The sequence below is a fragment of the Taurulus bubalis genome (assembly GCF_910589615.1).
Source record: "Taurulus bubalis genome assembly, chromosome: 9".
NCBI classification, from domain to species: Eukaryota; Metazoa; Chordata; class Actinopteri; order Perciformes; family Cottidae; genus Taurulus; species Taurulus bubalis.
The window spans coordinates 19434798-19450213 of record NC_136597.1 but is presented as its reverse complement, the minus strand read 5'-3'; positions in this window follow the sequence as shown (position 1 = coordinate 19450213).

Below are 15416 nucleotides of genomic sequence, written 5' to 3'. Positions count from 1 at the left end.
CTTGCAGGCCATTGATGAAGTTTACATTCAATGGAAGGTGTCTTGTAATGGAAAAGCTCATATCTGTTGCTCATCTGTCCCCTTAAGAATAGACAGATACACACGGGACCAGTGCAAGGTATGCTGTCTTGTGATTGAATCAGGAACATGTTGTGTTTTATTCATATAGAACAAAGATGAAATATTCATACCAGAGTGATGTTGCTATGCTTTCTTCTGCATCTCCTACCTTTCATGTACACAAATCCTTATTAGGAATCAGACGGGCTCTGACCACAAATTGGTTTACTTTGCGTAGGAGCGTAAAAACAATACAAATGGACAGAGGGAGGTCCCACTGCGCGCCAGCAGATTGTGTTCATGCAGCATGCAAATGCATGAAGCATGAAGCTGGTTCAACCTATTTAAACACAGTCCAGGCAGGCTGAACATGCTGCATTATATAGACGGATGGATTTCTGTTGATGGAAACCTCAGACGAGAGGCGCATGCCAAAGAACACCCCAAGATAGCACTTCCAGCCTCGTGCCAAAGAGCAAGCACACATACACAAGATCTGACACAATTTATAGACACACACACACACACTTGAGCTTGACCAGTCATTCATACTTACAACCACACCCCGGCAGCACCGCACATGAAAAGAAAACCGCATGATGCAAAATGTTTTTTGGCTTCATGTTGCGAATGAACAGCAACTGCCTAAAGCAGGGGACATGACAGGGAAAGAAAAACCTTTCTCTATATGAGAAAGGTGTGCTTTCACTTTTGTGGAGCAGCAGGGACATGTCAGGGCCAAAACCATGTCTCCATCTCTAATTGGAGCATATCCCTCTGCCCTGTCCCTATCACACTATGGTGGAAGCAGGATGCTGTGCTAATGGATACCCCCCCTGTGGAGTGCTTGTCCTTGATGTGCTCGGAGGACGGTGGCCCACACTGAGGGTAGACTGCAGATTAGAAGGCAAATCAGAAGATTTGTTTGTCCCCTCCAAGTGGGGTGGGACATTCAAGGAGAGAGACCAGCCATGGCTGTGATGGAGTGGGTGGACCGGTGCGACAGATGTGTGTTAGAGTGACTGATGTGTTCTGGGTGAGCAGGCTGCACTGGGTCACCGACACCTGCAGAAAGAACACAAGCCGTCCGAGAAACGCTTACTGATGCTGTGCTTGTTTCGATCAGTGTCCAAAAGGCAAACAGCTGAGCCAAAGGTAGCATTTCGGGATAGCACCTCTGGTGAAGATTTAGGAGAAGATAACGATGTTGTAATTACCTGTGCGGGATTGGAACTGTGGATGCTCAATGAGCTATAAACAAGGTTACTCTGGTCCCCTTGGGGTAATTGTTTCAAAAGCCTGCAACAGCCTGGTCCAGTGATGGCGAAATTGGAAAGGGTGGTATCCTGTAATTTCTCAGATCACTGAAGCATATCCTCTGTGTGGGCTGAAACTCAGACTGATTTGAAAATGGAGGCATAACTTTTTGTTCCCTCTTACTGTAAGAGTCAAAGTCATCGGTCTCAATCAGCTTTTAACCTCGCGATGGCAGGGCCCTTTGGGTCACTGCGCGCCAAATGCACTTCTTTTTACATTTCAGTGAATATGCCAAATCCTATTACAGAGTATTTCTCCAGTCGTGGCCACAGTGCTTCTATAAAAAAAAACGTGTTGTATTAAAATATGCAGACAGGTGGGTAAAATTGTGTTCGGGTGGATAGAAATAGCTCCGTTGAACAGAAATACATCCTATTTGATGCTCCTTGCAGATGGGCCGTGTGTTTAATTTGCATAATGTAATTCAGGGAACACTCTGAGATTCACTAATTCAGCACAGCACCAGGCCAAGCTAAACAATGCTGTGGCCCTTGAGCTTTAAAAGAGCAACGTGTTTCCAAATATTAGAGCAGATTGATTGTTTACAGCCTAAACAGTGTACCTAATTGATGAATCTTAATTCAAGCAGGCAGCGTTGCATGGTGGGATGTCGTGTCCTTCCTGCTGGCTTGACCATTGGAAAGCTACGAATGGACGGGTTATCCCTCTGATCTTTGTAGCTTACTTCACAGCCGCAACCTGATGCTGTGATCTGCCTCTGATTACATTCCTTCCTCTGCCTTTTGTCCTTTGTGTCGGACACGCATAGCAGGGCTCACTATAAAGCACGTCTGTGGGAGATCCCCAGCTAGCTTGATCAAAGTTTTATACGGTCACCCCCTTTTGAATGTACCAACCACAGTGAGCTGTCTGTAGGATAGAAAGATGAGAGGAATAATAATAAATTTGCCGCAGTAAATTGATGCCGGGAATGTCTTTTTTGACTGCTGTAAGAAAAAATGTATTGTAATGCATCACTGCCGTGCGCGAAAGTCGTGCGGTGTACATAGATTAAAACACCCACACAGATGGACGCACACATACACGTACAGGCACACAAGTTATTTCATCAGGATTGCTTCAAAATTCATGCATTGCAGGCACTCTGTCTTCTTGACGCTCTCTTAGCGAGTGATTAATAATGAGTTGCTTACATTATTTAGATTATTTAAACTAGACGCCTCTTTATAAACATGCATATTACATTATCATAGGTTCAGGCTACATTAGTGTCATGTATCCATCTCAGGCCCCATGAATTTGATTAAGCATGTTGTCTTTAGTGTGTGTGGATTTTCTGCAGGCTACTCATGAGGACATGATGTCCAGGAATATCATTAACATTTTATGTGCATGAGACGTCCCATATCACCATCAGATACATAAAGTAGACGTGGCATTACTCAAGAGTGGAAAGATAAAGGTGGAAGGATGTAAAGTTTGACTTACCGGAAAGATTGGAGGACAAATGTGGTGACAGAAATGATCATGACTGATCATCACAGGAAATCAATCCGTGACCATCTAATGAAAGCGAGCTCTGTTCCTATAGCGGATCCTATAGTTATTGCATCACACATGTTACACAGTGACATTTGCATACGGCAATGAGACAACACTGTGCATGTAAGAAGTCTCAGTGTGTCATTTTTGCTGTCCATAAAAAATGCATTTTTGCAAATGTAATTCAAGATTTTAGCAACTTTTTGAAAAATTACCATTTGCTTGTTTGGAACTTCAAATAATTGTTGTTAAATCAAACAAAATCAAGGACCATTGTTGTCAGTAGGGCTAATCCCTTGAGAAACTCAAATAAAAAAAAAAATCATCGACTGTACTTTGTCCAATATTATCGATAACAATTTTTAATTCAAACACATTGTCACGGTTCAATCATTACAAATTATAGTACCTGTGAGTAATAGGAGTAGCACTAATTTTTATTTTTTGTATTTCAGAAAATGTTTTCTTTAATACCCAGAGTGTAATATTGCATTTAAATGCACTAAATGGGTTTAGTTTTGACATATAATATTAATGTATGCAATTGAAGCAATACAAATTTAATTTTTTCTATGAAAGGAAACAAATTAGTTGCTCATTTTATAGAATCTGTCCTATTTTCTCTTTTGTATATTTACTATTCCTCTTTAATAAGGCAAACATGTGTATTATCTATTACTAAATCAATATAATAATCAGCCAAATTGGGCCAGGGGCGTAAAGTGCTCTTCCAGTCCTGGCTCAAACCTCATCTTTGAACTCTGCCTTCATTTTTTATCTCAACTACACACACCTGCAAAGTTGTGTGACTGCGTCTCACACGGTGTTGATCAAAGCCACAACACCTCTCCACAGACAGACAGACATAAACACCCGGAAAAGAGCACAGGGCTGCGCCTTTGGTAGTTTGCACAACAGTAGGTTTCTCCCAGACCACATTTTCCCATGATGACACACACAAACTCACAAGGTGAAATCAATACCATACACATGCTGTAGCGGATGGTAATTGGTTTTACGCAGCGTTTAGTGCCCTTTGGCTCCTTGCTTTGGTTTTACGACTATTCTGATACTACTTGCTAACTGCTCAGCACCAAACAGCCAACAATAGCTGCTGCGAACATGGTGGAGCATTTGGTAGTTAAAGAGCCCAAAAAAAAAACACAAGGGAAGGAAATATTGGAATAACATTCAGATAACCACAGAAACAACTTAAATGTTGCTCTTCTGGCTTTATAAACAGACAACTGGTCGCTTACACATTTGCTATATTAACTTAATACGGTGAAAATTTGTCAGTGGTGTCATTATATAGCTGGTTCTGCAGCCCCCAAGTGACAAAACACACATCAATTAATTCCCATTTATGTATCAGTAGTAATGACAGAATAGTCAGAATAGAGAGAGGTCTCTATTTTGTCTTACAGATACCGACTACTCCTGTTCCTCCTGTCTCTGCAGCCAGCTTTATAAGGCATAATGACATAGATCAAGGTGGTAACGTGATGTGGATCAACCTTGAATTTCATCTATGACATCAGAAGCATCACTGTCATGTGAATACATTGGCTCTGTACCCAAAAACCCACATTTAGAGGAGGAGGAGGGGTTAGGGAGAGCTTACAATTATGCTATTATTCCCAGTGTGTCCTGTTAGTCTAAATACTTCCCATCCAGCAGAAAAGACGTGAATTAATCTGGTTCATGTGAATGGGATAATAAACCCTGTGTAATAAGCATTATATATAAGTGAGTGGCAGCTTGTCTAGCGGCCTCTAGGTGTGTGTTAGAAAGAAAAAAATGAAAGGCGCGAAAGAGGGAGCATATGTGCTGATGTGCTGATGTGAATGCCCATGTGTACATTTGTTGTCTGTTTATGTGTTTATGGATTTGTTACTCCAAGTGGGGGGAAGGGAGGAGAGGGGTGGAGGGGTAGAGAGGGGGTACAATTTTGTCTGTTGTGATCCAGTCCCAGCTGTGTCTCATTAACTGCTGTCATTTTAATCCTCTTAGTCAAATCCCATAATTTTGTCCATCAACAAAAACATAAGCAACAGGGCAACGATTAAGCTACCCAGTTCCAGCCGTTCAAAATGGAGGAAGTCTAGATAGAGTCAACTCTAGTTCAGCCACATCCACCCGGGTGTTATGTAAAACAATCGGGAGGCCTTGCCTTTACATTTTCATCAACTACATGGTGCAAAACTATTGCTAATCTGGTTTGAAATCTGCAGAATTCTGGGAGCTGAAATGTTTTGTTGTTTGTAGCTTTCCTCTGCTCATCTGCAGTATATCTGGGGAGGATGAGCAGTTTGTTAACGTTACGTACCGTTCTGGATTCCTGCAGTCAAATTCTAGTTTACCCATGTGAATTCATTTCAAAATGTATGACTGAATCAGTCTCGTCCTCCACGTGGCCGACAATCCTCTCCCCTTCCTGATGAAAGCTATTTTCCTCTCTCTCCCCACACTGACAGCTGGTATGTGCTCCTCACCAGCAACACTTGAGCTGAAACCAGCTCTATGTATAGATTGCGTCATTGAAAAAGCCTATTTCCGTGGCTCTTGCTGCTATGAATATATGTGCAACATTCTGCAGCGCTTTATCTCCAATGCAATTACCTCTTTCTCTCCAAATGAGTTCAATAATGCTGCAATGCGCAAGCTCTTCAGGGTACATAAAATCCAACTTCTTTCATGATGAGAAACTCAACATGATTGTCCAAATGTCAAGCTGTCCCCCGAGAGACATTGTAATGTACACAGAGCTTGTGGTTGGTTTTAATTGTGACATTTATGAGATGTGGGAGAGCAACAATTGTGCTCCTTTTCTTCTGTGCCAAAGAGACCCAGGGGATTCTTTTTTTTTTCTCTGATGAGAGTGAATCGCCCATTAATTGAGGGTACAACTGGTGAATCGATCTGTCAGGTAGTATTTTCCCTGGCTGCAAATTAGTTTCCCTGGAAGCTGTTAGACTACCTAAGAGAAGGTTGCGGTATGTCTGCTCAGTGTATGGTAATACTAGTGTTGCTTTAGCTTCCCATGATGCCTATAAAGTTCAAATCAACACATTGTAATTACCATCTATTCTTCAGTGTACGGCTGCCCGTAGCGGCTGCCTCCACCAGGAGAGTTAGGACAAGCTTCACTGCTTTATTCTCCCGTATGTCATCCCGGGCTGAAAAACAAGATTAAATTGGTTCTGCTCAACTATTTGCTGTCAGCTAAAAGTAGATGGTTCAGCTTCAGAGAAAAAAAAAGGTATCCTGCGAATCTGTGACCAAACACTCACTCAAACAGACAATAGAAGCGTGCATGCCCATATGCACGAAGATGCACACGCACGACCTCGCACTCGCACACACAAACAAACTAAAGGAAATTCAAAGGCAGATTCAGAAAGCGCTCACGGAGAGAAGCTTCCACGCGCTCGTAGGCACAAACACGTAAACCGCCAGTGAACACACAAGACCACGCATTAGTGGCGTGTCAGAAGTCTGTCATTTCTTGTTTAGAAGATGTGAAGGCGTAGGCCGGATTTGTGACCTTTGTTGTGACTGTGAGGCGTGTTTCCCTCTCTTTGGAGAAGATGATTAATTTCTGTTATTTACATTACTAGCCCTGAAGGCTCCTCAATAAGCTTCACACATTTGTCATTTCCACTGCACTGTTTTTCAAATGGAAAAGAAATATAATGTACAGCCTCCTGGGTTCGCCTCACCAAGGCTCTTTTAAGCAGAGAAAGCCCAGGAAGATTTTTTATTTGCTCATAATAAAACAGCCGTGTCAACATGGTGCTGCAGCAGTCATGCAGTGCAAAGTCTTTTGGCTCTAGTAAACAACAAAATAATCTTGAGGGCTATTAGATACTACGCTCACACCATTCCCACACCGCTCTTGCTTAATTAGAGCTCTGATTGGATAGGCACAGTCCATAAACCAGCCATAACACTGGTTCGATCCAGCTGCGGATCTGCACTGCTTTTTGAACATTGGTTTATAGCCTGCAGGAACCATGACATCCCCAGATGTCTGTCTGTGTATTCCCACACCAATGCAGCAATCACACACACACACACACACACACACACACACACACACACACACACACACACACACACACACACACACACACACACACACACACACACACACAAGTGTGTTTCTCAATGAAACACCTAGTGAATTTATGTTCACCCGGTTCTCACTTCCTCCTCCTCCTCCTCTTCCTCGTCCTCCTCCTCCTCCTCTTCTCTTCCAACATTTCAGGGCTTATTTCTTTCACCTCCTGGGAGTGTGGCAATGGAGTAAAAGAAAAGTGAGAGGAAGAAACAGGGAGTTAAAGGGAAAGTGAGAAAGACTTGAAGGTGTCCTCAGAGCACTTCTGCTTTATGGAAAACGCTGCGGCTAATCCTCAAAGTGTCACTGCACTCTCCGCATCCTAAATGAGAACCTTTTTGTACGATAAGTACTGACACTTCCCGAGACGTGACTATCCCTGTCCCTCCTCTTGCTAAAAACAAAAAAAACAACAACAATCAACTGCATGAACTATATTGTGACCATTATTAGCTTTCCCCAACACAATTATACTTTTCATGCAGAAGCACAAAGTCACAGTAGTCTTCATTAGAGCCTGCTGTGCTGAGGTTTGCTGGAATGGTCTGAGCGGAAAACAGCAGCCACTGATGAGCCATAAATGAGTTATGGTCATTTATGCTAGTCAAAGCAACTGCACACACCTCGCTCTATGCTAAACAAAAGCTTTATTTTCCCAATGAGAAGGGCTGACGTTTGTTCTCCAGGGTTGTATTACTACAGCTGGCCTACAGCTGAGATCATAACTTAACGTCTCCATAATGGACTTGGCCCTCTAAGCAAGCTGACCTGTTAGGTCTGGGACTGCTTGACGGCGATAATTACACATGTGAGCTATTTAAATGAGCATGATTAGCCAGTAACAAGCTGAAAGACTGAAAGGAGGTGATTACATAACTGCGTGCTGATTCATCCGCCAGTGGGAAAAAAATCAAACCGCTGCAGGTGAATATTTGTGTTGCTTTATGCAGTAATAGTTTCTCTAATGATGTTTATACACGTGGTGGTAAGCCCAACCATAATGACAATCTTAAATTGTAATAAAATGTGATTTTACTACTATAATTTAGGCTGAAGGCACACCAAGGCACAATGAAATGGAAGGGCTTTTATGTAGCTGTGTGTGCTCAGAAAGCCAAAATCTCTTTAATATCAGCAGTTCAGTTTGGGTGGCTCACCTTGTGTTTATTTCAGTCTCTTGTTTAATTTAACCACGAGCTTGTGTTGTCAGCGTAGCCTCTGAGCCATGCTCAAAGCCCCAGCATTGCCCTCTGGATTGTTTTTCCCTTTGCAGATAAAGAAACCCCTGCCTTAGCTGATCAAACAATTGCACTTTAATGTGGCAGGTTTATTTATAGAATGAAGAATTTATAATTATTTTAGCATCAAAAGATACGCTGGATTGTGTAATTCTAAAGCTTGTATGTGCGACTCGCCATCATAATATCTGACAAGCAACTCCAGGCCCTTGACTGTGTACTGTGAGCAAGAGCCCACATCTCACAGTGGTTAATTGTAAAATATCAATAACACTCCTTCCCTTTTTCCATTTAGATATTCATGAGTTTAAAAACATACCTTTGCAATCACCAGCCACTGCAGTTGTTCCTGGGGGTGCACACACTTTTAATTACCCGTGAAACATTATGTTTTACAGCGTTCGTCTGATCCTTTTAAAGAGAGTTGACTGCATCGCAGCAGCAGAACCAAAAGATAAAAAGAGCTGGAGAAAACCAGGCAAATGACATCCTGAATACTTTGGGTGACTGATCTTCACTCGAGATGGAGGGAACCGCAGACTCTGATGTTCCCTTGCAGGCCAACAAACACAATCAAGTGTTGCATTAAGTAGAACATGACATCAAATTAGACGATTAGTGATTAGTGGCCTTAGTATAGGTCAGAAATAAAGCAGGACACATATCCACACTCACAAATGCACATATCCAAGCCCAAACATACGTTCGATAATGATCCTTCACTCAACTTGAAAAACTTCTACGGCAGCAGGCCAGTTCCAGCAGGCATCGCCATTAATAACATATTAACGATGTATGTCTGCTTTGAAATTATAATATTTTTGCAGGGGCTCAATTTCAAATCCATCACGGGTGTGGGGGGCTCATTACTAGTATGTTACCCAGGAATTATCGAAACAAGGCCCTTTGCTGCCTGTCTGTCATTACAACACTGTCAGATGTGATTTTGCTAGGGGGGCTGTTAAAGGGAGCACGGGGACTTATCTGCTCAGCTGTAAAATGATTTTCTGTCTCCTCAAGAGATACCAGCAGTGTGTGTGGGGGGGTATCAGTGATCTGAGAGTAATTAAGATATGGGCTCACATCACACAAGGGCTTTGCACGTGGGAGACGAGCAGATAAAATTGAACGTGAAATAGTTGAGTTTAAAGGGGGACTTTGATTAATTACAAAACTCTCAAAGGACGGTCCACCCCCTCTTAAATTGAACTGCCATCCAATAGTAGCTGCTCAGGAGCTGATGACCTCGACCCCTCCCCTTCATCTAATAGGCAGGTTATCTCGTTATTCATTGCAGCTCACCCGCTCATTTGCTATATTGCTCGTTCTGCAAGACTGAAATACATCATTATCTTTGTATCAAGCTGTTCCATGTAAAGATTTTCTTTAAAGGGTAAGACAATTGGGTGCTCAATGGAATATCAATTGAGTTTATGACACATAACATATGGGCACTGGTCTTTTCCCCCCTTATAATTCGCACATTATACTGATTACACGGTCTTATCATTTAGATATTACTCTGAAAATAGCTGTTGACGGAATTCTTAAAGATCAATAGTTTTACACTTTGGGAGATACGTGAGAGAGTCTCATATTTGCTCATTAAATATGAAACTACAGCCAGCAGCTTGTTAGCTTAGCTTAGGACAACGTCTGGGGGAACAGCTAGCATGGCTCTGTGCGACGCTAACAAAATCACTCACTTTTCTTTGTTTCACGTGGCCAACTATTTCTTGTCTCTGAGCAGTTGCCAGGCAACCAGCTGGGACTACAGGAAGTGATTGCTCCCAGCCAAGAAATAGCTACATGATCTATGTTTAACACTGTCTTTGTTTAAGATTAAACAAACAGATAGTGTGTTAATTAAAAAGTTTAGAAATGCAGAGTTTGGACAGGGCTAGATGTTTCCTTTTGTGTCTAGTCTTTATGCTAAGCTAAGCTACCAGCTGCCGGCTGCAGCCTTATTTTAATCGGACAGAAATGAGAGTGGTATTGATCTTTTATCTAATTCGATGTATTCTGCAAAAATGTCAAACAATTCCTTTAACTGTCAGCTCACTATGTGATGCCGCATTCATTTGGTCAAATTCGGAATTGCTTGGGCTCAGCTCCCCATAGAAAATAATTGTTCATTTATAGTCTGGTGATTTACACAACAGAAGCAGCAGGAAGTGAATGTGAAAATAATGAAATATGCTCAGAGAAGCAGCTTGCACTGAGCTTCCTTATAGATTGATCACCATGTGCATTCCCTGTCAGTGCTTCGCTGTCCATATACTTTCCTCTGACTCTGTGCTTTGTGTGCTTTCTAGTAAAGCAGAAACGAAGTTTAAAAAAAGAAGCTCAAAGACCCTTTAGATTAAAGTGCTGATACTAATCTTAGTTTACTGATATGATGCATTTAGAGAGCGCCCTCCTTCATTTAGTCTTCCTCCAAGCTGCGATGCTCATGATTGATAAAACTTTCAAAGGGAGTAAATTGATTTGCCTCCTCCTAGCACGATTAATAGTCCACACTTATATTCACCTACACACTGTTCAGTTTGCTTTTCAGCCCATGTCTCCCTAGGCCTCTGGACTACATCACAAGATATCTGGTTCAATGACGAATCTCAGTTCACGGGTTGTTCCACTGAATACTGTTCAAAGAAGACTGACCGTTCCTTCATTTGGGACCAAGGAACACAAGCAAAAAGAAAGGATGAGACAGGGGAAAGAAAAGAAACAAATGTTGCAGTCCAGATAAAGGGGGAGGTGGTAGCGCTATGTGCTGTGCCTTCATGATGATATTTCACCCTGAACAAACAAGCTGAGCCTCACAGAGAGAGGGAAGCATCGATCTACCCAGCTACAATCATAATACATCCACTTTTCCCCAAGTTTACTTTCTGGCTTTCTATCAGGACTTTATACATTTTTTCGGGTGACAAATCGATCTATTGCTTTGCCCCCCTCTCTGCTGAGTGAAGGGAAACTTGATTGCGAACAGTGTGTGTCTGAGCTTATGTAAATGTGTCAGTGTGTGTGTGTGTGTGTGTGCGGATACATTCGTATGGGGGTTTGTGTGTCGTCTGCTTTGGAGGCATCATCTACCATCTGGCCTCAAAGTACAGGGGCCACATGGTGGGAAAGCAAATGTCACTGGCCAGGCCAGCCAATGCCAAGTCCCGACAAATGACGTCAGGAGAAGCCCACACTGACACCGCCCAAACAAGCAACCCTGCCATCAAGTCCGAAATGCTCCTGACCCCTTTGCCTGACTGTCGGTTGCTTCAAATGATCGTGATAGTGATCTACTGTAGAAATTGAAGCTGATCCCAGCTAGAAAGACAGCCAAAAGCAAGTTGTACACAATAGATTGAATTACTGAGCCAACTGTAAAAAAAAAACACACAAAAAACTGCTGAAATGGCAATGGAATTCTGAGCACGATCCAGTGAAACGTTATCTCACTGCTAAACAAATACAATTTCAATGCTGAAACAGATTAGATCATATTTTTCTATCTATCTAACACACAAATTGGTTTGCACCAATGATGGGCAATGAACTCTGAATGTATTGGAGCTGAACTTTACAGCTAATTTATGTTCTTCGAGCCATAACTTCAGAAACAGCAGGAACATGAAGGTTTCAACACTTTATATAGAAGCTTCCTCTCACTTTGGAGCTGCGGCTGCACAGACAGTGTGAACCTGTTAAAAGGTTTAGAAGATCACATAGCATCTGCTCAACACCTCTGCAGTGGGGATTGAGTGCAACAGATGAGGCGGGTAAACAATACAATGTCCTTGGAAAAAAATTCACTATTTCAAAGAGGGTTTGCCAGTCAGGCGCTCTGCTGTCTTTGATTTTTAATTACACACCATGAGATAAATGCACATCTGTATTTTTCTGCACAGCTGAAAGGCCAAAAGAAATACTACAAGGTTGAACTGACAAGGCAAGGTGAGTAAAAGTATGGTACTGTTTAGTTTCATGGCCACATTTTTACATTTTCCAGCCGATGTGCCCCTGTGCAGTGGCAGTTAAGGGACTCGAGGCTGATCGTGCAGTGATGTACTGTACTCGAGGAGTTCTCAAAGCCCCAGACACATACTGCGGTGTATGTGCTTTAGCTATAGGCACAAGTACTCACAGTGACAGACACCCCCTTTCTGTTCTAATCCCTTCTACACCTCTTCACCAGATGACAAGAGCTACTTTCCCTATAGACACAGTGAGAAAGAGCTCGGTGAAAAACAATTAAAAAGGCGCTAGTGGGTGGAACACTTGTCCCATCTCATTGTTCACCATCCAGGTTGTATTGTATGTAAATGATAGAATGATTTAATGAGTTAGGCCATATTAAAAAAGGGCTTTTGTGTTTTTGCCAGCCTGTAATGGTGCTAGTAACATTCGTAGGCTTTAACATATTTGGTTACAATAATGAATATACGTTTACTGCTAAGAACAACATCAAACACAGGTAGCATTACAGGTGCTGTGTGAACCACGCATACCCATATGGCCCATTTACATCTTTTTGACAAGCAGCATGTTGTTAAATTGCAGATTATCCCAGCAATCCTGACAGGGATAAAAACTAGTCATAGAGTCCTCAAGCACAAACATCATCCTCCCACTCCCGGCAACTCCCTTCTCTGCAGTACATAGCACACACACACACACACACACACACACACACACACACACACACACACACACACACACACACACACACACACACACACACACACACACACACACACACACACACACACACACACAAACACATATATAAATAGCTTCACACATGAATGTACGGATGGACACAGAGATGCAGACACACAAACAGCTGCCATGCACAATAAAGAACCAAGAGGACATACTCTATTTTACACATCCGCAGGGGGGTCAATAACTCATTAGAGTCGAGGAAAGGCAGAGGCAGCTGAGGAAGACGACGTGGTGGGAGACGGGCTGTGGGCTGTTCACCTGAGGATACCAGCATGTCATTGTGCCCAGAGGTCACAAGGACGATTCATGACTTCATTAGCAACATGTCATAAAACATGCCAGGGTGTTCCCAGGCCTGAAATAGGGTACTATGTGTAATTTGCCTGTTTTATTCGTCTCTAACCTTTTTCTGCCTTTCTGGGATTTTAACTGCTCATCCTCTTGGCTTTTTATTTATTACCCTTTTATAGCCTGTCATGAACTTTGCATCTCGTTGCAATGCTCCATAAAAAGAAAGTTTATTATGGGGTTAAACTAGACCTCTGTCCCACTACCAACACGGTGCAGACCATTGGCCTATGTGATTGTCTTTAAAGTCGTTGAAGGCATTCAAGCAAATATTTATACTATAGAAGAGTCACTCTGCTCACTTGTTATTTCTGGCTTACATTTACAAGATTAGAAAAGTAGTTTCAAATATTTTGAGTTACTTTATTGATGACCCCTATCAAAAGGTGGCTGCACTTCTTCCTTAACAAGCCCTGGCACGTCTCCAGCGAAGGGAACTTATCTGTTTAATCATCTCAATCACTGAGCTGGACTTGACTAAATATAGAATACAGAAAACATGCAGCAGTGTGGGCTGCACAAGTGTACTACAGTGGACAGACTGCTACTTTCAATTGATCGAATGCAAAAAAGAAAAGGTGACTGTGGAGCTTGAGCCTACGTGAAAGTCTGAGGGTTTATCAGACAGTCTGTGTGTTTGTTTTGGGTGCATGTCTTTGACTTACAACACTGAGCACACTTAAGGACCTGTTTACGAAATGTTTATGGACAGTACATGATCTGATTGTGTATCATTACTACTGGAAGCCACTGAAAATCAGATCTGCATGTTGGTTGAGATTAATGCTTGTATTGTATATATCAAGATCAACAGTTTCCGTCTTTGAACTGATATCCACAAAATAGCACAAGAAATGCGGCATGAGTTGTTCAACCTTGTTGAGGACACACGCTAATTACTTGATCCAAAGAGTAAATCCATAAACACACAGACGATGTAATTAAATCATCTGCACAGCTCCGTGTCAACACCAATCATCTGAAATGACCTTGGAACTTCTTGGAAAGGAACGTGTTCATTAATTATGTCAGCACCTTGGATGGTGTCATTCTGACCATCACACCACACCACAGACTGCGCCACCATGACTAGTCCTATATAATGTATCTGCCATGCTGTGAAAAGCAGGATAACTGTGCTTTCACTTGTAGAAAGATCTAATAAGGATTTAAAGAATTTACCAACTAAATGCAAATGGAAACACACCCATAATGATTTCCCATGTTGTGGAGAAATATCATAAATTCTGAACGTTTTCGACAAATTGCTTTGATTTGCTTAAATTACCGGATATGTGAATGCTAAATAACCACTCTGAGTACCTTCTAAATTAAAACACTGTGGCTATCTGTGCTCTGACGAGCTTGCAGTATCCAGCTCAGCTGGGATGCCTGTGTTTGGTGCCATTTGGCAACCGCTGGAATATTTAAATGCCCTGATGAATACATAGCCCCAGGGCCTGACTGCTCAAACTGAACACTGAGTGTGCGCTGACATGCTCAGCATACACTAATGGGACTTCTGACAGTCCTGTGCATTCATCCTACAAAAAACTAGTCCCCTCTGGCATTGTGCCAAAGGGGACCATGGCTGGGTGTGAATGCGTTGCACTGGCTGGAGATCTGGAGAACAAAAGGCCACAGATCTGACTAGTGTGTCCATCAGTGCCCACTTATACTGTCGAACTGTCCTTGAGCAAGACACTGGGCCACTTCCTTCTCTCCTGTTGCAAATGACAGTGCTTTCAATAAGCAACAGCTGTGGTATCTTTTTAAGAGAGTGAATCTACACCTCATTTCGAGGTCAGGAGTCTGGGTCAAAGAGTCTATTCATTTTCCAGAAGCTCTGCAGCTGTGTGTACTTAACCATGATTATGATCCTGTGTGTGCTGAACTGAAGCTAGAGAACATATAAAGCTAAGTGACTACAGTGTGAAATATACCACGAAACCGAACGTGACGTCTGCCACGATGTTGAAAGCCGTGGAGCTGTCCGTGGTGCTGAAAAAAGAAAAAGCGGCATAAATCTGTTCAAGGCTCAGTGGCAACGTGCTCTTTATGATCTAATATGTAGATCTGAAGCCAAATATGGCCCCTGCCGCAACACA